The following is a 25,077-nucleotide window of genomic DNA, read 5'->3' as shown; positions in this document are numbered from 1 at the left end:
GGCCCCATGAGGCTAAGCCCAGGGCGCACAGACAGAACAAGGAGGGAGTTGTGGAAAACAGAACACAAAAGGAATCAAGTATTTGTTATAGTATGTTCAAGTGTGCTGATTGACATAAACCTCGCCAACAAATATCCTGGAAGGTCTACAACAAAGCTCTGTGCTGGGCATTGTAGGAAATTACAAGTGTGCATAACGTAGTCTCTGATCTGAAGGAACTTATCAATCAATCAATAAACACTTGTTGAAATCTTAGCATGTCCCGGGTGCTAAGCTGAGGATGCATCCCAAACAAGACAAGCCTCCAAAAAGCTTTCAATCAAGATGCTGGCAAATAGATCAACTACACAAATTATTAAAATTTTAAAAATGAATAGAATAGCGGCCCACAGATATTGCAACATGCCAACAGTGGGGAGGGAGGACATTGGTGAGTTCCTGTTCCAAATATCTACAGGGGTAAAATAAACCTCCCCAAATTTTAGTGGCTTAAAAAACACTTTATTGTTATAACTCCTGGCTCTGTGGTTTGACTGGGCTCAGCTGGGTGGTTCTTGTTTGGGGTCTCTTATGCCATTGCTGACAAGTGGCAGCTGCAGTTGGAATCATCTGCAGGCTCGACTGGGCTGGATGTCCAGAATGCTCCTTTACTCCCATGTGTGGCGCCTCTGTTGGGATGGCTGGCACAGATGGGGCTACCCAGGCATCTGCCTCTCTCCACGTGGCATCTTCGTGTGGCCACCTTGCACTTCCTCACAGCACAGTAGTTTCAGATGGTGTCAGACATCTCACATGATATTTGGCTTCCCCCAGAGCCCATACTCGCAGATGGAGTGTTTCTGGAGGATGAAGGAAGAAGCTGCAAGGCTTCTCATGACCTAACCTTGGAAGTCATGCAGTATCAAGTCTGTCACATACCATGGGTCAAAATGCAAGTCACAGGGACAGCCTGCTAAGGGCCTGAACTGCAAGAGGCATGGGTCACTGGAGGGCCATCTTGGGAGACAAGCTGCCATGATTCCGAATGACGATGAGGACTACAAAGGAGAAGGACTGATTGTGCAGTGGGCTGTCAGAGAGAACACTTCACTGGGGAGGTGGAGCTTACATTGAGCCTTGCAGGAAATGTGGGTTCCATCTAAAGAGAGAGAAGGCTCATGGTGAAAAAAGCATATATGCTCAAGGATTTGCATTTGAATCTTGCTTCAATCACCCACTTTCTAACCATGTGCCTTTGGGGGCAATACTTCACAATGTAGTTGAAGAGAATATGATAATGTAAATAAAGAGCCTGCATCCTAGCCAGAACTCATAAAAAAAGAGTTATTATTATTAATCACAAAAGAGGATATTCAAAACTGTTTAAAAATTAAAGACACATGATATGTAGAGGACACAATGAGTGACCTATAGCACTATGTTAGTAATACTCAGAATGGATTAGAAGGGAAAACTTACAGCAAGAGCTAAGATTCCACAATTTCTGCAGTTGTCACAAATTGTACTTCCTAAAACGTTATATGTAGATAATAATCTGGCCAGACACCATCGTGGTATGATTAGAGAGCAAAGAAAGACTGTCTTATCCCAAAATGTCATCTTCTATAATATGCCCAAGAGTTTTCTACTCCATCATTAGTAGTTCATTCTTCTCAGTTAAGATATCTTGTCCCCTGGGATCTCCTATCACAAAGGAAATACTCTGGAAGAGGTAGTATATTAAGATATCATCAGTTACTAACAATGTATTATACTCTTGAGATTACTTTTCAACTGTAATAGTCAAAATATTCCAAGTTATGCAGTGCTAAAAATATTCTCACAATCTTAGTTCCTTTTAATACAACAGAACTCACTCACAAATACAAAGGCCCTGGCATGTCCAGGCAACTCTCCTCCATATGTTGGCTCAGCACTACAGGCTCCTTTGATCTTATGGCACCTCTGTATCAACCTCCCATGATCACTGTAGCAAGAGAAGAGAAGACAGGAGAGTCATACACTGGCAATTAAATGCTCCTACGAGAAAGTGATATGCATCACTTCTATTCACATTTCACTGGCCAAAGCAAGTCACATGGCCACATCTAGCTTCAAGGAAGGCAGGAAACATAAGCCTCTCATGTGCCCAGAAGAAGAACTAGATATTGGTTAAGGGTGATACGCAAGACACATTGATCAAAGAGGAAATTTAGGGAAGGAAAAAATTAGGCTGCAATTGAAAAGATTTTTGATAGTGAAGTGGAAGGGAACTGTTAGGTGCAGAGTAGGAGGCAGATCTGATGGGTCATCATGATGGGTGTCTGGAAAGTACGTAGATACATAGGGTGTCACCAAGCTCCTAGAAAAAGAGGAAGTGTCCAGAATAGAGAGAGAAGTTCCCAAGAGGGAGAAAGAGGAGCACATAACCAGCACCAGCACTGGCTCCTTCACATTTAAGCATCAAGTCATTTGTCTTCAAACACTAGGTCGTGATGTTCATCATCGTCAGAAAGCCAACATCTGATGGTAATCTTTTACCAATAGTTAGTAAATGGAGAGTGATGGGGTAGGCATTCTGTACAAGCCAGAAAAGGAGGTAGGCTGAAATGAAGCAGCAGAAACCGGGCCAGAGTTGGAAGGTCAGCAAAAGAGATAGGCCTGTAAAAAATAGAAGGTTGTGTCTGGGTATCAGGACATATCACAATGAGAAACCAGAAAAGCAAGGATAATCTGAAATTGCCTGGAACTGATTTCAGTTCAGGGTTCTGGGATGAAGGTGGGAATGCTGGTGCTTCTTGCGGAAAAAAAGTTATCTTTAGGGAAGTTAGCATCAGGGAAGGGCCCAATGATGCTAGTGGGGATCTACCATGCTTGTAACAGAAATATCCTGAATACGAGACACGGTCATCTCCCTCATCTCAGGACTGCTGCCCGACTATGTACCTGTGCATGTAGGCAGCTCGAAGGGTTGATATCTGCCACCCTGGCATGACTCTTACCATCATTCACCCTGTAACTTTAACCAATAATGGGGTTACATTAGGTGATGGCAGGCTGATGTTTTTGTTTTAATTTTTTATTTTAGAACAGTTTTAGATTAACAGAAAAACTGAAAAGATGGTACTAAGAGTTCTCATATATCCCATCCCCCAGTTTCCCCTATTATTTGCATCTTACATTAGTATGGAGCATTTGTCACAATTAATGAACCAATACTGATACATTACTACTATTATTAACTAATGGGTGAAAACGTTTAAAAGCCAGTTCTATGTATGATCTAGAAATTGGTAATGGTCGCAATATATATTTGTAAGTGAAATAGAAGGGAAACAAACAACTTTACATATAAACAGCAGAGCACTTTAGCAACCTTATCTTTGGTAGGCAAACAACAACAAAATTACGTACAAAAAGGGTCTCCAGGGCCAAAATGGGTACTATTTCATTTACACACTAAAGTTCAAACTCAGTGAGGTGGAATGAATCTAACAGGACTATCGTCCATGATATCTCAAAAATAACCAGGAAAAAAACCTAGTCACCAGCAAGGACTGTGTCAGACTCTATGTGTATCATCTCTTCTTGGCTGCTGGCTCTGGAGACTTTGAGCCTACAGTTCCTGGGTCTCTCTTAAATAAGCTTGGCAATGAATTCAGTAGCTAGTTCCCATAGGTGAGGAGGTCTAGAATTACTCGTGTTGCTCCAGGGTGGGTGTCTGATAGTTTCAGGTGAATCTCTGCGTGTTTGTGTATCTTCTAAACTGAGCTGTCTCCACAAATTCCTGACATGTTCACAGATCTTAAACCTTGCCCTCCTGATTCGCTTCTTCAGCTCTCCCCTGCAACCTTAGCCTGCTTGACTGAGGATGTAATGGGCCCTTCCAGATGTCTCACCAAGGAGCCAGACTTTGTGCCTACCTATAGTTACTGCTTGGGGAAACTATTTTAACATAGATAGACCTCCTATTTCAAGCCAGAAAGACAATTCTGACTATGAATATTACTACTTCCAAAGATACCAGCTGCCATTTCTTAATTGTTCCTTGAATATCCACAATAGCTGAGATCAGACCCAAGATCACTGTATCCGTTTGAGCGCTGTGATCCAAACTGCTGGCTGCCTTCCTTTGTGTACAAACCTGACCACTGTTGGAAAGTCTGACATCTCAACACAAGTATCCATCGCCGTGTGGTTGACTTGAGTAGACGTGGAACCACTGAGGGCAGCACAAATAGTTTTGTGTGTGTGTGTATGCATGTGTGGGGGGGTTATTGCTGGAGTCTATAAAAGGAGCTATAGGACACAAGTATAACGGTTAGGGAAGGTCATTGATGGGGAGAGACTTTGGGGTGGTAGACAGGGTTTAGGGATAAGAGAAAAAGGAAGCAGTCAGAAGAAGAATCAAAGGTCAGCATTATTTCATAGGCTCTCTATGGAAAGAACAGGGAGCTGGGAGATTATCAGACAGAAAGGAAAAGAGACAGACTGATCACTAAAGTAAAAGAAGTGAAAGAGACGGTCCACTTTTTCCTGAAGTTGGAGATCTGAGTCACACCCAGAGACTCAGCATCTGTCCGCAGTGGCCAAATCAGTGCTTTACAGCATTAGATTCACCTGTCCTCAAATTTCATCTGCAGCTAGATTTGAGGCACAAACCACAGGATCACTCGCTTTAAACTCGCATCTTTGATTTCCAGTTTTTAGTCATGTTCAAGGTTTCCATTTCATTAGTGGAAAAATATGAGAGCCCTCCAGTGGCCAAAAATAAAACCTATAAATTTATGCCTCCTCTAAGTAAAGCCTCTTTAGCCTTGTGGGAAAAAAGTTGTCTCCATATATCAAAGGCAGAGAATTCAGTGTCAGATAAGGTGGAACTTTTATTATCATTCCATTGACTGTCAAATAACTTGAGCAATTCTTAGCATTGCCAGATAGAGGCACAGCATTGGAAATAGAATCAGAGGTGAAACATTATCACACACAGAAAAAAGCCTCTTGGTATATTTCCTTAAATGGAGATTTGTTGTGTAAAAAGAACGCAACAACAAAGAAGAGTTAACATTCATTATGGTCAAGTTAAAGAACTCATGTACAGAGGAACTTGGAGTCCTGTCTTTGAAGATATAAATCTGTAATCATGAGGAACTCTGTCTAAATTCCTAATAGGGATTTATATTAGATATATGGCTGGACTGGTTTTTTTTTTTTCCCTTCCCTCTGGCTTATCTATGCAGTACACTTTCTCTTATCCACGCTAATGGAGAGGATCAGTAGTGCAGATAATTGAAAGGTTGTGTGCCAACAAACTGCTTTGTGGTGGCTGCCAAAAACTCCCAAGTGTTGCATGGTTAATGAAAAGTCAGGCAACGGCAGGATTCTCGTCACATAGCAGCCCAGTATAATAATAATAGCTATTATTTATTGAGCCCTCACTATGTGCCAGATTAAGTACTTTACATCCTATTATTTCATTTTATCCTCACCTACAACCTTATGAAATTGATATCTTTTCTCTCTTTCATGGATGAGGAAATTGAGTCTCAGAGATTCAAGTAACTTCCAATGGTCACTCTACTCTTTAAGTGGTAAAGCTGTTTTCTAAACCAAGTTTTTTACAAAAGTCAGGTCCACACATGCAGATATTTTGCTATCCCACCACCAAATACGAGAGCATATCATCCCAGATTTGGGGGAAATGTTCTGCAAATATAGGATTTTGGAATTGGATTTAGAGCATGAGTCCTGCTCTAACCCTCCATAAAGAAATATTTCCAGACTAAGTTTATTGTTCATAGGCTTTTTGGATTTAAGTTACTCCTAAAATTTTACTTAATCTCTGTATGAGGGAAGAATTTGAGGTTCCATATGCAATGCATACATTTTAATCTTTATCTTATTGAAGTTTTCTGTCGAATTTGGCTTAGTAATGGCTTCCTTCTTAAGTATCTTTCTAATTTTACCTTCGGGACCTCATTCAATCTTGATTCTTTCTTTACAACCACTTCTAATTTCTTTCATTGTCTTCTCTTCCTCCACCCATCCCTTAAGTATTGGTGTTCCCCATCGTGTTGCCCTTTGCCCTCTTCTTGGCTTGTTTTAAGTGTTCTTGACATAACATCAACCAGAACCCAGATGCGGGTAGTTTGCCTGTGTTAATATTCAACCTTGATCTCACTCTGTTGTCCAAGCTTCATGTTTCCAACTGCCAACTAGTTATTTCCATTTGAATATCATATTGGCACCTCAAACTCACCAATTTTGAGTGTATTGCTTAGATTGTTAAGAAAATTATATTATTACTTAGCAACGTGCCTTTCTATGTGATATGTATTACTATTAGCATCATCGTCAACAAGCAACGGATGAATAAATGTGTAAGGTTCAAAATTCTTAGCCAAGAGTATAGTGATTTTCTGACCCTGGCTTTGTATCAACCTTCAATTCCCTCTATTCTGACCCCACTCTCAACTACCCTCAGGGTCCGGCCCGTGGCTTAGCGGGTAAGTGCGCGCACTCCGCTGCTGGCGGCCCAGGTTGAGATCAGGGACGCGCACTGACGCCCGGCTTCTCCAGCCATGCTGAGGCCGCGTCCCACATACAGTAACTAGAGGGATGTGCAGCTATGACATACAACTATCTACTGGGGCTTTGGGGGAAAAAAATAAATAAATAAAATTAAATCAACTACCCTCAGATACTCTAAGTTCAATTCTTAATTTTCCACAACTAAGTATATATATTTTGATTCCATGCCTCTAGTTCTATATTTTCTTTTTCTTTCTTTTTTTTCTCCTGTTTTCTTTATTTTTCTCTTTATCTTGTGAACTTTTGCTCATCTTATAAATTTGACTCCAAATGTTTTCTACTTTTGCCCAGGTCTTTCAGGCAAAGTTAGTACTACTTTTATCCGTGATCCTATAGTACCTTGTACACACTGGTAATATGGAATTTGTATTTTAATGCAAAAATTGATCAGAGTATCTGACATTTCCACTATGAGCCACCTGAGGTGAAGGATTGAGATTTATGCTTCTTCTTATTTTTATTATCAGACACAATTCCTCAGCACACAGTAGAGGTTTGATGAAAGACTAAGTGACCCATAACCATATCTTTGGCATATCCTGGTATACACAGTGTTTAGAGCAATCAGAATTAACTGAATTAATTTCACTCACATGCCCAATCAGAAAGGGGAAGAAGCTTCAGAAATTAACTCCACTTTTGAAATTATGTAGCATTTAGAGTAAAATATAAAAGGGAATTTCTAAGTAAACTCTAAGATGAGTGGTAGAGAGAACTAGAGGGGTGAGTGAAGAGCTAAGAAATCAATAAAGACAAATAATTAAAATTTAAATGAGATAGAGGTTGGCACAAAAGATTAGCATCTCATCTCCTTTCTTGCTACTCCAAACCATTCTTCATTTCAGTCAATGGTAGCATAATTCTCTTAGCACTCTCTCCATGGCCCCACTCTCCAATTTGCCAAACTTGAAGAGATTTGTGCTCCTTAGTCTTCATTGATGTTATGCTCTTCTGGTTGCATACATACATACTCGAATAACCTCAGGAGCAAAGGAACCCAGGAAAAGCAGAAATAGCAGGCAGCAGCAGGAGTAGGAAACAAGTTAGAATTAACTACTGTGTACATGGGAATTAGAATAGAGCTGGTGCACAGGAAAACTGGACCTAGAAATCGATGCGGATTAAGGTATCCTCATAGACATCAGCAGTAGGAGTTCAAGGATATTCACTAAGTGTCCCACTTGTTAATCTACTCCATTATTTTTGTACAACTAACTGACTTCTTGTATACTTACTCTCTAGCTTTTTTTTTTTTATTATTTTTTTTGTCTCAAAGCTTCTACTTATACATATATTCTGATGTCTCAATTTACTCATAATTTCTGTCTCCCTAGTTGGACTTACATGTTTCTTTGTGGCAGAGGTAGCTCATTGTCCCCTAGTTTCTGTTTTCTCCTTCCATAGTAGAGATTTTCAATCCTGTCAGAATAAACACCCTATTTTTACACTGAATATTTTACAATGCCCCCTTTACTATCCTGAGATCTACCTTACTTATACAAATACCTTGAAAAGAACCAATAAGCCCCTAAGTCTAATACAAAGAAAATGAGAAAATAAACATAATTTAAAATAAAACATTTTACGTTATTTAAATTAAATTAGTTAATTTAAAATATAATATAATTGAATATATAAATGCTCAGGCATAACTACACTAGAAAACGAAATAAAGTAGTGAGATGATTATACCTAAATGTGAACCAGGATGAACGTGACACTTACAAATGGGGACTGACATGGTGTCTTATATTGATGACTCAAATACCATAAGCAGCATTATTGTAGATGATGTGTTTTTTTCTGAAATGATGAACAACTCTGGCTAAAGATTAAAATATAATAAAGTACAATTTTTCCTTGACTGAACAAGTAGGTACACTTCTAGAAAATTCAGTGAATGTTACAATTGCACATTTATGTGGAAAATGGAGTTAATCTCTACACTTAGAAAACTCAAATTTTTTTCCCACCCACTTGGACATCCTTCAGAATTTTCAAAAGTTGTACGTACAGAATACAAGGCAACTCTTTATTACACAAGGCTATTCTGAACATTGCAGTTCATTCAACTTCCAATTAAATGACAGCAGGACCTTCTAGTCATTGTGTCAAACAAAACACCACCACACATTTCTAAAATTCTACCTAGGCGATGAGTTGAAAACTACTGTTTTATATGAATAGAATCCCTGATTTCTACCCAGGGACCCAGCTGCTCAGAACATGCTAAACTGCATTTTTCAGCCTCCATGGTGGTTAAGTGTGAATTTGTGACTAAGTTCTGACCATGGATGTGAGCACAACTTTTGTATTTTGCTCTAAAAGGAAAAGGTATACCCTCTCCTTCATTTTCCCTTTACCGCTGGCTTGAATGACAATGCATTGGGAGAAATTTTTTACCATACAGTGAGGGCCTCACCTTAGGGATGGAAAGTAAGGAGACAAAAAGATCCTGAGTCACTGATAAACTATGGAATTGCCTTGCTTGTGGTATCAGACACCTCTGCTGTCCTACCTCACATCTATTTATCCCTGACTTCAGCTGCAGCTGCTGTGGAAAGTTCCATGAGAATTTTGACTCACTTCACACTGATAGTGTCCTGCATCAAGTATATTCCATATGTCTTCACTTTCTGCCATTTGGCTTGTCCTATGATTTGAACACCAGAAGGAACTTGCTCAGCCAGCACACATGTGCAACTGGGAAGTGCAGAGGTGTCCGTATCCTTGGAGAAAACTGTCAAGCAATTGGGAATGTAAAACATTGGGTAAATTTTTCTGCTTCCCCATTTTGGGTGGACAATTCTGGGAGACATTCTGAACACTACTCATAAGGTCCATGGAGAATCTAGCCCCTGGAGATCTTAGCTTTTATTAACTGCTGTGGATGCTTTAAAGAAATGAAACCACCAACACAGGGTACAGGATTAAAACAAGAGGCCTCCATGGCAATGATTAAAGCAACCTTATCTCTGCATCCACAGGTCAGAGAGTGCCCAACATTAGGAACAGAATTTTATTGTAAGGTCTAATTGTAAGGGATACGAAGGATACAGGATGTTCAGCCACAACAGGTCTCTTCTGTCAGAGACAGAGGTTGATAGGAAAGAATTGGTACCCTAAGACCTGGGATGGGAACATTTGTATGAATGAGTCCTAGAGTCTTGAATCCCTATGTTCCCTTGAAACCTCTGGACCAGCAGAAGCACCCCAGCCCTAGCTGGAGACCCATGCAAGTGCCTTAACTGCGGTGAATGATACAAAAGATGATACTTGTTATCTGTCCCTACATTTCCTCATTGTCTCCAGACCAAAAACTAGGATCAGAGCTCAGTACACCCCAAGAGGGGAAGTACAGTCCATGTTCCAGGAGGAAATAGCTTATTTAACCAAAAGAATTTGAGGGCTTAGCTAGTGAATACAAACACATAGTTGATCTTAAAGGATTTAGACTTGGGGACAGGGGAAAAATATACAGCTATATAAACTCTGTAGTTATTTCCCAAATGCAAAATTGAAATATATATACTTAGTAGCTAGCAGAATGTTCACACCGGTTTTCTGACCTGTGGAGTTGAGAAGCCATTGTGGCAAAAAGGGCTAATGGAAGCTCCGGTAACCGTCCCTCCAAATCCCACCTTGCTGTTATAGTAAAACAGAAGTAATAATTCATCCTTGAAAGAATTGTAAAGATTAATGTCATTCTCAAAAATTTAAGTTTGGAGGAGTGTGGTCCTCATCACATCCCCATTAAATGTTCAAAATTGGAAGAATCATAACCAGAGGCAAGTAATTATGAATCACCATAAACTTAATCAATTGGTAGCCCCAATAGCAGCTGCTATGCTGAATGTGGTATCTTTACTGTAGTTGATACTTGATATGCCTGTATTAATCTGGCAAGTGTATTTTTTCTATCTACCAGAAGCTGTTCACATTTGCATAGAGACAACTGCTCTACATATTCATTGTCTTGTCGAAGCACTAGGTTAACTCTCTTGTTCTCTGCCACAATATAGTATGCAGTGACCTTAATCATCTTGACATTCCTCAGAACATCGTGCTAGTCCACTATACTGATGTATTATTGGATGAATGAACTACTTCCAGAAAGAAGTGGGGAGGGGACTATGGTAATAAACACGAGGTTATTCCTCCATGTAAGAGCGTGAATGAGACAGTTTCCCCTAGAAGGAGCTGTGAGCCTAGTCAGGCTCATGACTGATTGCAATAACACAGTCCTCCAAGATGCCAAATCTTCCCCAGGCATCTCTTATTTCCACCCCGTCATCTTGATTTCTACTACCACAGAGCCACCTCATATTTATTAAGTTTGGGTAGATAACACAAAAGTCTTCTACAATAGCTTCCATCCATCCAGTTTCATCACATTTTTATTCAGCTTTCAGAACTGTGCCATATTAAGCTTTCCATTTTAATCATTATCCTCCCCTGTGCGAGTATCTACTCGACATTTCTTGCCTATACATCAATTCTAAACCACTAAGCCTAATATTTAAAGACAGCCATAAACTACCTACTGGAATACAAGTTTCTTTAGGATACGGCTATATCTTCTGTTCCTTTAAATAGCTCCTTGAGTCTCTATAGAGTTCTAGGCAAACAAGAAGTGCTCAGTAAATGCACACTGAATTTAATTTACTAGTGCTTCTGAATCTTTCATCTATCATCTTCTTAGGCACTTAAGGAATTCTCCAATCTGAGAAAACAAATATTTTCCAAATGAGAAATCGATCTAAACAACATAAGAAGAGTATATAGCATTAAAAAAAAGACTATTAAGTGATATCAACAGAAACTGGGAGAGAACAAAATAGATTGTATATTAGCATAGGCTATGTCCAGGCAATAGGTAATCCCAGAATGATTCTTGATTTTTTACCCAACTAAAAGACTAATGTACATTGTTACCCGATCAATTTCATTAATTCCTTTGTAATTAATCACTAACATGGACCAAAAGAAGTCGATGAAAATTGGTCCACATAAAAGACACAACACAATGTTCCTGAAAAAAGATCATTTAACTGAACACCAGTAACTGACTTTTACTTACTGTAACTTTTTGTTATCATATTTTTAAATGTCTCTATTTTAATAATAAAGATTGTAAAAAAAATGACTTTCTCTATGTGTGATTAAAGTTGGCGTTTTGTTATAGTTCGGTACTACTAAGGGCAAGACAATTTAGCCATTTAACTCCTGTAATAATGATCAGCAGAGTTCTACCTGTAGTCAAGTCAGGTAGGAAAACTCATTCCCAATAGCCAATGAGACTTCCAGTTACCAGACATGGAACCCTTTAGATTCTGTTGAAGATTATGGAGTCTCTCCCTAGGGGAAGAAAAAAATTTATCCATGATATATTGCCTACAATTCTTGGAAGTGAGGAGGTCATGAACACCCTGTAACCCATTCATTGACCATTGAGGGATTTTAGATTCAAACCTCTGCCTTAAATGCTTTTAGGGAAGATGGTTGCACATTCATTCAACCATCATAAGGCCCTTTCATGTGTTAAATATTGTACCAAGTCCTAAAGAAACAGAAAAATAAAACATATTCCTTTCCCTAAGAGCATTACAAAAGGGTATGGAGAGACTAAAATGAACAGAAGTGCTATGAGATATTCTGAAGACTAGGATAGCCGCACATGCTAGGAAAAACCAATTTGTGTAATGGTAAAGGTAGAATATGGAGTCAGACTGCCTGGGACTGAATCCTGCCTTGGCCTTTTAAAACTAATATGATTTTGTGCAAGTTATTTAAGTGCTCTGTACCCCAGTTTCTTTTTCTATATATTGTAGGTGATAATATATGCAATTCATAGAGGTTTTGTGAAAATTAAATGAGTTGGCGTATGTAAATCATTTAGAACAGTGCCTGGACCATAGTATGGATTCAATAAATTAAGATTATTAAATTAAGATTATAAATTATGTTTATTGTACTCATCGGGGGAGAATGCATTCAGCTGGAAAGCCCCCTCACATGACTGAAAGCGAGGGAATGGTTAATCGGGGGGCAGGGGTCGGAGTGGAGTGAGGAGCAGCAAATGTAATGCACTGTTTTCCTTGTCCCTAGAAGTTCTTCTTTGAGGTTTATAGGAGCGCAACCTTCCAATATTCTCCAGAGGACTCTGATGTGTGATGCTTTTCTCTATGAAGCATCCATCACTCTCGTAAATATTTGCAGCAAGCGGTGCTGTGCAAGCTGAGTAAGTGACTCGCACAATGTCACGTAGGAGAGTGCCCACAGAAACACAAGGAACCTCCTGATTCTTGCCTGGTTTCTTCTCCAGCACACCAGATGGACTTCCAAATGAAAATTCATTTATTTGATTTATCCAATGAAACACATATCCTTTTAAGATGACAAAAATTACCTTGGACAGGCATTCAAGTAGAATCTTTTTTCTGAGGGCATGGAGCCACCATTTGCAATATAACAAGAAAGTCATCAGAAGTATTGCTGTGATATGATAGGAGAATACCAACTATTTGCTGTTTACTTGAATCTCTCCAGTAATAAGCTTATTTTAAGAAAATTAATCCATGTCCTTTTAGTTATATTAACAAACATAATTTTCATAAAACATGAAGCACCATTTTTTTAGCTAATAGTTCTAATATAGGCTCCAATTCTTAGAGTACTATTTTTTAAAAGATTTTTCTATATAAGCCAAGCTAAAAGTTTCAGCTATGCTTCTTGCTCCTTTATCCTAAATCTTTGCTTTGAAAATTGAATGAGATGATGTATGTAAATTACCTGTCACAGTGCTTGATTTAATAGGAACATTATTAATAATAATAACAATAATAACAACTAGTGTTATTGTTCTCATAATATGTTTACTAGGGCAACAATAGTGACATTTTTAATGCACACATGAAAAATGTTTATAGATACAGTGGGTGAGCCACACTTGATCCACAGAGGAGACAACAGGTATAATTTCATGGCCAGCAGGGAAAACTCATTCCTTTGAAAATCCTCCCTCATTTTTTGCTTCATATTTGGAATTCCATAATCAGAATTTCAGACTTGATTGCGTATTTAATATCACAAGTATCCATAACATCCCCCAGCTCTGCCATTGTAGACTAGTAATGTAAGTTATACCAGTCTTTTATCCTAAACATGAAAAACAACCCAAAGACATTCCATCAGGGTTGCAGACACAGAGACTAAAAATGCAGAGTATAATGAAAGTTAGGCATTCAGATCACACTGATTCAGGGAGAGGGCGCAAGCTATGCCCTTAAACACTGTTGTTTTCCAGGCTTCTGATCTTGAGCCTCTTCTTTTATCCTCCACTTCGTGTCTCCTTCCCTAGTGATCTCATTCACTTCAGGAATGAACAGTCTGCCAGCTGAGGATCTCAAACTTCCAGACCAGATTACCATGCTGAGAGGCTGGCTGCTATGTACAACTGCCTATAAGATCTCTCCACTTGGAAAAGTCTTCCATGAGCCTCTTGGGGAGCATCAATGTTCTCTGATGGGTCCAGTACACATTGCCCATCTCTACCATAGCACTCATCATGATGAATTATAATGGTCTCTTTACTGGTCTATCTTCCTCGCTGGACTGGGAGTACCTTAGCAGCAGGAACTATGTCTCTTGTTCATTCATTCATTCACTCAAGGAATGTGTGATTCATGTTTAGATCCCAGGGAACAGAACTGTGCTTAGCCAAGTAAGGTGGTCAATGAATGTTTGTTGAATGAATGAATAAATAAATGTTGAAGTAAGTGAATAAATGAATGACCAAAATAAAGTGGCTACAACACTAAAGACAAACCTCTACTTCGCAAGAAGACTCAGGCTGGTCTGGCTGCTGATAATCAGACACTGCCATCAGAAGCAAATGTATGACTGTCTCTCTTCCGGAACATTGTGTAGCAGGGTTCAGGAAAAGGCAGTGTGATGAGAGTGAGATTAAGCAGTTTGATAACATCAGTCTCCAATCACCATTTCTCATGGTGAACTGAATGATGAATGTGGGTCTGTCATGCATCTATCGAAATTCCTGGAGCACCTGTCTTCTGGCTTCCAGGGTAGCTCTTCTCTTCTATGTCTGAGCAGAAGTGAAGAAATGCATTTCAACCTTAACTTTATCTCAGAAGCTCAAAAAACTGGATTTATTTCTTGGAATTTCCCATTAGAAGGTTGTTTTATTGTACTTCCTTTGACATCCTGAGTAGCTGGAACTGGTTTGGCATGTTGATTGACTAGATCATTAACATGCCCATAGATGGAAGAGAGGGAAATATACCTTGAAGCATTTTAAAAACAAGTTTTACAGGGAAGAGTAAGTATTTTTTATTCGAAGCCAACATCAGAAAATGAACTTGGGAACCAAAAATTGGCTAAGGCATTTGGCTCAGGCTCTCTGAGATGCAAAAGTGAAGAAGAATCCTGGTTTTTCCAAAAGGATTCACATTCTGTAGACATCCTTATTAATTTCAGGGATAGAAGACAATCATAGGCTGTTAGAGCTAGAAGGAAACAGTATCTAATTCAACTTTTGCAGATTACAGATGTTGAAATTGAGTCCCAGAATTTTGAAGTGACTTGCTCAAAATCATGCAACCATGGTGCTTGTAGAACCTATAGTAGAACAAGGTTTGTAGATTCTCCCCCATTCTTTCCCTTCCTTTATTTTGTTTGGTTTTATTTTGAACTATACCACACGGTCTTCAGAAAATTTACTGTGTTCTGACGTATACAGACCATACAGATTTCTTCCATATTCAACAAGACTTATAGAACATTATAATAAGTAAGATACTATGCTCAACATTATGGAGGATTCAAGGATGAATTAGACATTCACTCAGTCTTCATGAAGCATAGAGTCTAGTCTCTAATAGCATAACATGATAGTTTCAGAAATGATCTGTACTGTAGGACCAATGAAAGAAAAGGTTTCTTGGGGACCTGGAAACTGAATCTGCTGTAGCACACTATAATAGAATCTGACTGCATTGCCAGCTATCATTTTGGTAACCATCCTTACAGGCAACCAGGGAATCTCCTTTCCGGGTGGTAAGCAGGATGCACATTTGTTCACCAATCTTGCATTTTCCATTTCTTAGAACTGTCATCCCATATTTCTCCAGGGGTCTCTGGCTTTACTCATCCAAATCTCAAATTAAATCTCTTGTGATCATTATTACTAAGTGGAAGAAGCTATCCTCATAGTAACCGGGAAGTCTCATATGTGCGTTCCGCAAGGATTTGAGCTATAGGGATAGTTAAAGCTTAGATCAGACATTGAAAATTTGCCTAAAGGTATATTTTGTTTGACCTATCAAACCAGTTCTTCAGACAGAGCATGTTTCTAGCTTGCCACAGTCCCCATTACTTTTGCAAAGCAGAGGCCCAGTGTAAGATACCATTCAGCATTTATCACCTACTGGCCTCACTAGTTTATGTCAACATCTGGCTCTGCAGATATTGAGCTAATCTTACCTGCTTTAGGCAAGAATGGCGATACATTTGACTAGTTTAGAAGTTATTTATGTTAGTTTACTTTTAATTAGTGTGCAATATTTACAAATTACTTTCTCATAAGTTACAGACCTCACAAGTCCATGAAATGTGTGAGAAAGTTATAGTTGTGCCCATTTCTCAGCAGAAGACATTGAATCTTGGATAGTTAGAATACTCGCCTAAGAGTATGCAGACATCCTCAAATTACCCAGCCCAAGGCTCTTTACATGACATCTCCACTTGACAATCATGGTGATAGAAGCTAACATCCTAAGGGTAAGAAATTAGTGCACACTTGTCTTTTGGTTTCTATATTACCATACTGCTGTTGAAGCAAGCCTGCGTTAATATATAACAGCAGTAATTTCAGCTACATTGAAATATCAATATTAGCCTTTAACCTTCATTCCGAATAAACTGAATTTTCTAATTGAAACAGTTATTATTGCAACTGTTTAAATTTTAAATCAAAATCAACCATTCAATGTTAAAGCCATAAGGAACTTTGTGTATAACTTAGTCTACCTCCTTTATTTTACAGATATCAAATTAAATTCAAAGAAATGAATGGTTTATCCATGGTCATATGGACATTGCCAGAGTTGGCATGAGAACTCGGGTCTCCCAATCCTAAAAACACTCTTCTCGCTCTTCATTGTGTTATATTTATTCTTTAAGAAGGACTTAATGTAGGAGATAGCAAATAAATTAAAAATGATTCTTACTTGCTCTTAAAGAGCTTAAACCTTCTCTGTGGAGTTACAAAATAAAACTCATTAGAGAAACCAACACAGGATTGTATTTTCTTCTGCCATGTTATACAAAAGATGTATTACATATTATGCTATGGGTGATACTAGAAAAAGTTCTTACTAAAATCCATACAGATTCAGCTGCATAGAGTTTTCAACCTTTTTTTTTTTTTTTGAAGATTGTAGGGTAGAGTACACAGAGATTATCAAATATAGTCTGGAGCAAAGGAAGTGGAATTCAGGAGCAGAGAGAACAGAGTTATGGCCACTAAACCACCTGTAGGGAGAGAAAGGAAATATATCCAGCTGAGGAGGGGCATCTAAGCTAGCAGGTGGAAGATGACCATGGGGATGTAGGTAACAGTTTTGCCTCAACATCAGGAGATACGACATGAGTCAGGTCATAGGTTCACCTATGAGAGAAAGAACTCTGTCTGCAGGCAGTGGGACTCGACATAAAACATAACTGAGTTAATGAATATGTTTAGCATATTTATACATTTTTCACTCTAGTATGTCAGAATGTTAGGTTAGGGGTGGCTTACCGCAGTATGAAGGATGGGTATAGGGTGATGTGTTCTATGACTCTTGGTGTTATGGTATGGGAGCAGAGCCCAGGACTGTTAGACAGTTTATGAGGAGAAAGAAGAATTCTATCCAAGATTCCAGTGAGGGGCTATCTCAAGGGTATAGTAGTTTACCAAGGCTTTATCCAAGCAATCAGGGATTTATCTTCAAACATAGTCTGGTAGGATACAAAAGTGCTAAGTAGAGAGACCAAGGCAGAAGACAAGCCATGCAAACTGTGTCAACAGAAATGAAGAAGTCACAGCTGAGGAGGTGGAAGAAGGCTGAAAGTCAATGGATAAAGACCTCTCAGTTTTTTTAATCATATTCCAGACTCCCATTCTATAATCATGAAGCTAAAATCAGACGCTATCGGCTGATGAGTATAGAAAGGTAACGTACCTCTAACTCTGGTCATGATCACCTCACAACCTGAGCTGGTCTGGAGATGACATCAGTGGCTGTCGCTGGGAGAGTCTGAGGACACTAGAGCTGGAAAATAAGGATGTTAACGATTTTATATTTGATTCTATGTGTTAGAAAAAATAAAAAATCTCTAATCAGTGGAATGTTTATCACACACATTGCAATAAATCCAAAGATAGTGAAAATTTAAATTAAGCATTATCCCACGTTTCTCTCTTAACAAGAGGTTATACATTTAAATAATTAAGTTTTTTCATTTGTATGATGTATCTGCCACTGACGTTACATTCATATTTCTGAAAACATTAGCAAATTACACAGGAATATTAAGAATTTCAATCACCATTCTTCATCTTCCAAAAAACAACTCTGTATTGTTGTGGAAGAAAGAGTATTTCTTTAAAAAAAAAATCACTTTATCAGCTTTGGAGTTTTGCATCATAATTTGAAAGCATTAGGAATAAGAACAAGAGAATGAAAGCATGTACACTTAAATTTTGAATGAGAACTCGGCTCCTCAGAAACAAACAAAAAAAAGCTAATTGATCTTCCACAGTTTCCCTGTGCTCGATTCCGCATGTTTAACAATGCAGAGGCCACTGCTTTCTGTAAATTTGAAATATATGAGAAGATCATTTGATTTTAGTTTTGCTCTGGGATTCCTCTCTTCCCACAAGGCACTGAGAGAGAAACACATCTCAATCATCTGCAAAGGATTATCTACTTTGAATTGGTACACGACAAATCTTTCAGAGACAGGGAAAGACTAGTTTGCTATCTATGTCTTAATAAAAACAACAACAATGCTTGATATCCGTATAGTCTTTTTATAATTTACATGGTGTTTTCACATCCACTTTCTCGTTTCATTGCCACAGAATCCCTGTGAGACCAGTAGGGCAAGTATTATCATCTCCATTTTATAGCTGCATTAACTGAGACACAAAGAGGTAGCTTGCACAAGACTGCACTGCTAGTCCACTTGTAGAACACTGGAGTCAAGACTTCAGAACACTTTGTGTACGTGTTTTTGTGCGTCTTTATGTGTACATATTCTGTGTGTGTGTGAGTATTCCACTTTACCCCTCATATCCCAATAAATGAGAGGAAATAATTTTTTGTTTCAATTACTCCAGGCAAGGCTTCGATGCAAAATTCCTTCCTTTGTTCTCTAAAAAAATGGATGAACTTCCCAGAAGGAGAGTTAAAGCCCAACACAGCCGTTTTCCTTAGGCTGAACTGAGTTGTGGGAAGGAGGGGACTAGGAGAGGTGGAGGGAAAGGAAAGGAGGGTGGGGGGCAGCAGAAAAGTATTGAGCAGATGTGGGAGAATTAAGGGCAGCCATGATGGAAAATGTAGTTGGATTTTTTTCCCTTCAGAGTGACACTTTCATGCTTTCTTGGATGGAAGTCCCTGAACATCAATTCAATCCATTTCAACATGTATTTATTGAACACACACCATGTGTTCAGTCACGAACATGGCACCATGGGGGACATAAAAGAACATATTACACAGTCCCCACAAGATAAAAGAGGAAGCAATCTTGCAGAGAGGAGGGGAGATGGTGGCAATATATATGAAGCAGTTGGAGAAAAATCTAAAGACAATATAAAACAAAGCGTTACTCTGAAGCACTGAACAAATAAAAGACATACCGAGAAATCAGATAAAGGAGAAATTGGTATTCACAGAAGTTTTGAGTTGAAAGCTCAAAATGGTGCTGAAGATGAATAAGCAAGTATTGAATCATTGAGCTAGAATCGGCAAGAGCTGATTATAGAGCTCAACCTGCCACACAGAGCCAGAATCTTCTACAAAGTTTTTAATAGCCAGGCGTCTAACTTCAACTTGAATAGCTCCAGACAGAGAGATTCTTGCTACTAGGAGACACATCCGACTAGGCCTTAAGACTGTCTCTTAAACTTGCTCTTGGAAAGTACTTCCCTATTTTCAGCTGAATTCTACCTCCTTCTGCCTCTCGTTCTTTGGCTCTGGCTGTTCTCTCTGTTTCTAGAACCACACGGAATGATCCTAGTTCATCTTCCACAGAAGAAACCTTCAAGCATTTGAGGAGAGCCCTCCTGTCCCCCCAAGTCTTCTCCTTTGCAATCTGAACATCCCAAGATTTTCTTGCCAGGTCTCAGTTCAAAATCTTTGAAGTGGGAGAAGAGAAGGACTGAGAGACGTGGTCTTTCTTTTGTCAGCTAGGAGCCATTTCCTTGGAACATAGGTCTATAAGAATGCAGGTATTAGTAAGGAATATTATGAAGGTCCAGGTGGGTGGAAAGATATTTCTCATTTTTAGTTTGCTGCCTTCATAGGACCAAGTTGCTGGTTTTGTTTTTTGTCTCCCCCCTTCTGTGATTCTTACATTATCTTCTGATAGGTTAACCAGAGGTTAAGAACGTCAGCCTGAGCAAATAACTCATGTGTACGACACTTAAGTCAGAATCTGGAATATATCCTTCCATTTTGAAGGAGCAGAAGCATTTTTAACGTTGAATCTGTACTTCTTTAGACACAAGCCTTTCACTCTTGATACACAGAGTGATATTCAGTACTATGTACAGACACAACTTTTCCAGCGTTACTGCACACAGAGTGCCGTTGATGCCAGCATGAAACCAGAGACTTTGATAACTAAAAAGGTCTTAAGACATCACCTGATTCAACTTTTCTCCTTTATTTATAGATACAGAGACTAATATATCCAGTGTTTTATCCCAGAAACTGTAGAGAATATGCTTCACATGGGTTTATCAATCCCTGTCAATTTCTCTAATACCTCCTAAAGTTAGGCTCAATTTTTAGACTGCAGTGATCAGTGTATTTTGTCCTACAAAGCCCCCTAGAGATCCATTCAGAGGCCTATGATATGCCAGCCAGGAAACCATTATATGTGCCTGGTTAGATGCAGGGCTTGTGGTAGTGCTTTTCAAATTGCTTTTAGGAACTCATTATTGAGTCACTACCTGCACTGAGTTAGCAGGATGGGAAGTAGAGGGCTGGACAAGGTCTCGCATTGTGAAAAGGAGTTGTTGAGTCCAAATATCAGAGTAATTGGACCCCTGATCAATTTTATTGCTACTCAAAGTTAGATAACCCAACATTATTTACTTCCTAACGTGAGATATTACACAGAACACAATACCAACTATGAAATATTCCAAAAATAAATTGAAACAGAATCCAGTCAAAGTCTTAGTTGTACCTTTCAGTCCATAGGAAGTATAAGGAATAGAGAATGTAATTAAATGACACCAGAAACAGACAAATTCAGAATGTGGAACATTCTGACCTAATTTTTTCGATAAGTTGACCAGTAAGCTAATAACAGGAAAAAATTAATTAAAAAGGGAAGGATACTATGTAGTTCTGGATTAAGAAAAATTTAAAAGATATTTACAGATATAATAATCAAATAAAATAAGTAGACCTTGTTTATATTCTGATTGAACAAGCCAACTATAAAAAATTATATTTTTAGACAAATGGAGCATTTAAATATGAAATGGGTATTAAATGGCATTTAGAAATTGTTGTTAATTTTGTTCAGTATAATAATAGTATTTTGATTACATAAGAAAATATTACCTTTGAAGTGCAAACTAAAGCACGTGGAAGAAAAATGAAGTCTTGTATTTGATTCGAATTACTCTAATAAAAAATAAATAAATAAAGGTGGGGAGATGGGAAGGACAAATGAAACAAAATGGTGGTGGTTATTGAAACTGAGTGATTGCATGTTCTGCTTTTTTTTGTAAGCTTGGGTTTTTTAATAAGAAAATATTTTTTTAAAAATTAGGGTGGCAAAGAGGAGACATAAAACTGAAAATTTCATATTTTAGATCAGTGACATTTAGTAAAGTGATTGAGTAGTGACATTAAAAATGTTCTGAGGTGGGGCTGGCCTGGTGGCATAGTGGTTGGGTTTTCACACTCCACTTCAGCAGCCTGGGATTTGCAGGTTCGGATCCCCGGTGCAGACCTACACACTGCTCATCAAGCCATGCTGTGGTGGCATTCCACATACAAAATAGAGGAAAATAGGTACAGATGTTAGATCAGGGCCAATATTCCTCAGCAAAAAGAGGAAGACTGGCAACAGATGTTAGCTCAGGGCTAATTGTCCTCACCAAGAAAAAAAAAAGCTCTGAGGGCATTTCAAGTGACCAGTGATGACAGCTCTGTTTGGCTTACGAGATGTAGTGAGAACTTGTTCTTGATTATAAGTTGAGAAAATTGAAAGTTCATTCATTAGAAGACATGTTGATTTTGAGAAGAGGAATTCTAGTAGTGATTATAGAGATGATTTTATTCCCAATCCTACCTCTAGCCTGGAGTATCTTTTATCTTAATCATCTTAAAAAAAAAAAAAAGGTGTCATACTTTAATTGCACCAGGTTAGGAAGGAGAATTTAAAATTAAAAAAAGAAAAAAGCTGAATGAGCACTATATTAACAGGAAACGAGAACATTACCCTAAAACCATTTGTGTTTGTGGATTTATTGTGTGCATCAGGACCCCTCCACGCAATATTAGATATAGGAGGAACAAAGTATTTAAATGGGAGTGAGTACAGGAGCACCCTAATGGCCACACTAACTTGACTCTGCTTGCCCAGGCCTCCAACTGGTGCCAATTTGAACACATTTTTTTTTTTGCTCACCAGATGATCATATCTCACAGGCACAGCCAATCCTATTCAACCGGCTCTTTTGCCGGCTGCCCATTTGGCTGAAAATTGTTGGAAAAATGGGCTGTCAGCTGGGAGGCACAAATTGCTTTTCTCTCCTTGTCAATGGTTTGAGATACCTGTCTTTATGGACAGGCAGGAAATTCTCTATCCACTAGGTGCTAGTGTTCACAGAAATCTCCCTTTGTTTCATCCAAGAAAATTGATTAAGGGGTCTTTATTTCTTTAAGTAGAAAAGCCAAGAGTGGCTAATGTTGACACAAAACTCCATCAAACACAATCATAGAATCACTTACTGCTTTCTTGGTCATTCTACAGTTTAGGCTGAACTCTTGACTGCCCACACCAGTTGACCAGTCTTAATATTTGACTAACGTGAAGGCAAGGGAAAAATATTCTTCATTCAGTCATTTATTTATAAGAACCTTTTCAGTACCAGGCACAGTGCTAGGTGATGGGGACATGATTGTGGAAATGACAAGCATGGTTCCTACTACCACAGAGCCAATAATGGAGGGGAGAGGACAGAGTTTAAAAGGAGCAAGAAGGATTTCTGATGTTGGACAGGGAGGTGAGGGAAAGCCTCATTACGAAAGGACATTTCAAGTTGAGATCTAAAGGATAAGGAGGTACTGTTAGTAGGAGGAGGGAGAGAAGTGGAGAAGCCATTTACTAGGATAGGAAGAACTGTAGGTGAAGCAAGAGGTATAAGTTTGCTCCCTAGAAGTGTGTCAGTCACACACCAAATATTATTAAATTACTGGATTAAAATAGCTACTCAAAGAGTTGTAAGTTTCTGTCTGTTTTTTTAACATATTACATATATAATATGTAGATTAAATATAAAGTATGAAAATATCTAGAATTTTTAACTTTAGCTGGAATGGGTTTGATCTACTTTATTTTTCTTATGGGGTTCATTGATCTACTGTGACCTACCATAACTTCTGCTCCCATTTATTTCTTGTAGCTTTCACTGTCTGTACCATTCACTGTGTGCTTGGCACATTACACACCAATTCAGTCAGGGCATTAAGATGACCTTCTGCTCACCCATGTTGAGTATACATATTTTTTTAATTACTAATAATGCCACGAGCTACATCAATTAGAATTAAAATTGGTGTGCATAAACTAGAACATCTAAATAATAGTGACTTAAATGAGATAGAGACTCATCATTCACTCACATAAAAGAATTCTAAAGACAGATAATCCAGAGCTGAGATGACAGCTTCAAAGTAATTCTGGACAAGACTCCTTCCATCAATTGGTTCTGCCATCCTTAGCACATGTCTTTCATCCTCAAAGCCAATGTGTGGTCAAGATGGCTACTACAGCTCCAGCCATCGTGACAGAAATTTGAGCAGCAGGAATTAGAAAGGCAGAAGGCCATACCTGCCAGTTGAGTCAGCTGAGTTAGTCTCTTTTTAGAGATTCCTCAGAGGCCCTATCATATGACTTCATACATCTCACTAGCCATCATTACCTGTGTCAGAGGCTAGGAAAAATAGGCTTGACTGATTGTTTGTTTATTTATTTATTTATTCTTTCTTTCTTTCATTTAATCTAGGTGCATTATTTTGCTCTTAGTAAGTAGGAATTCTGTTACTCAGAAGAAAGGGAGAGCATTTGTTCTGTAGGAAACAGGCAGTCTCTTATCATAATAGCTATCATTTGATGGGTACTCACCATGTGCTAGGCACTCTCCCAGACACTTTAATAATGTTATTTTTATTTAATTCCAAATCAATTTTGTAAGGTAACTATCATTATCCCCATTTTGCAGATATTATAAGCTAAGACTCTTTGAGACAATGTGCAGACACAGCCTGGCGGAGTAAAACGAGGCTGTGGGCAAATATTGTTGGAGATTTTCACACAAAAATGTCTCCTTCTTTTATATTTCTTTATGCATTTATGTCCAAGCTCTCTGTAATCTAAAACTCCAAGGTTCCTGAGTGAAAAGAACCCTTTATGCTCATCTCTTTACCGTGTCTTGTAAGGACTACACCATACATACAAAAGGTGTTCATGAAAATTTGCTTTCTAGGTGTCTGTTTAGAGCCAGGATAGAGTTAGGCATATCACCCTCTTACCATCCTTTTCTATGCCACAGGTATCTCTACCAGCCTTCTTACTATTCAGAGTCAAGCCTATCTGCACAGGAGATTGCAAACAGGACCAAGAAATCCATGCCTATTCATTACTACCAGAGGTCTGGCTGCTTCCAGCTGCTCCCTCTATCCAGGCATAGGCAACTCTGAAAGGAACAAAAAGTAGTTCCTCTTGTTTCCACAATGCCAGAGGGCGAAAAGCGGAAAGTTTGGAATAAAACAGAGCCTAATTTATAGGCAAAGTTTTAAATCATACTTATCTCATAGCCAATGCCTTCTAAATCCAGCAGTTCTAGAGAGAAATAAACACTAACAGTGCAAAAGAGATTCATTTGCAAATGACTCATATCCTGGTGTTTTCTCACTAAAGAAACAGTCATATGGATCTAGACTACTTTGACTTTTTTACAAAAATGCTTGAACA

The 25,077-nt window shown here is 38.6% G+C and overlaps 1 long non-coding RNA gene across 1 annotated transcript; it reads right to left on the bottom strand.

Annotated features, from left to right (window-relative positions):
* Window positions 1-335: 335 nt before the first annotated feature.
* Window positions 336-17,938, bottom strand: LOC131404719 (uncharacterized). Its single transcript, XR_009219834.1, has 3 exons — window positions 17,814-17,938; window positions 1,861-1,966; window positions 336-1,702 (listed from the first exon to the last, which is right to left on the bottom strand). It is a non-coding gene; the product is annotated as an uncharacterized LOC131404719 (long non-coding RNA).
* Between the last annotated feature and the right edge of the window lie 7,139 nt (window positions 17,939-25,077).

Source organism: Diceros bicornis, chromosome 4, assembly GCF_020826845.1.
Source record: "Diceros bicornis minor isolate mBicDic1 chromosome 4, mDicBic1.mat.cur, whole genome shotgun sequence".
Taxonomy (NCBI): domain Eukaryota; kingdom Metazoa; phylum Chordata; class Mammalia; order Perissodactyla; family Rhinocerotidae; genus Diceros; species Diceros bicornis.
Note: the sequence above shows the minus strand (reverse complement) of the source record. Positions and strands in the feature narration are given on the sequence as shown.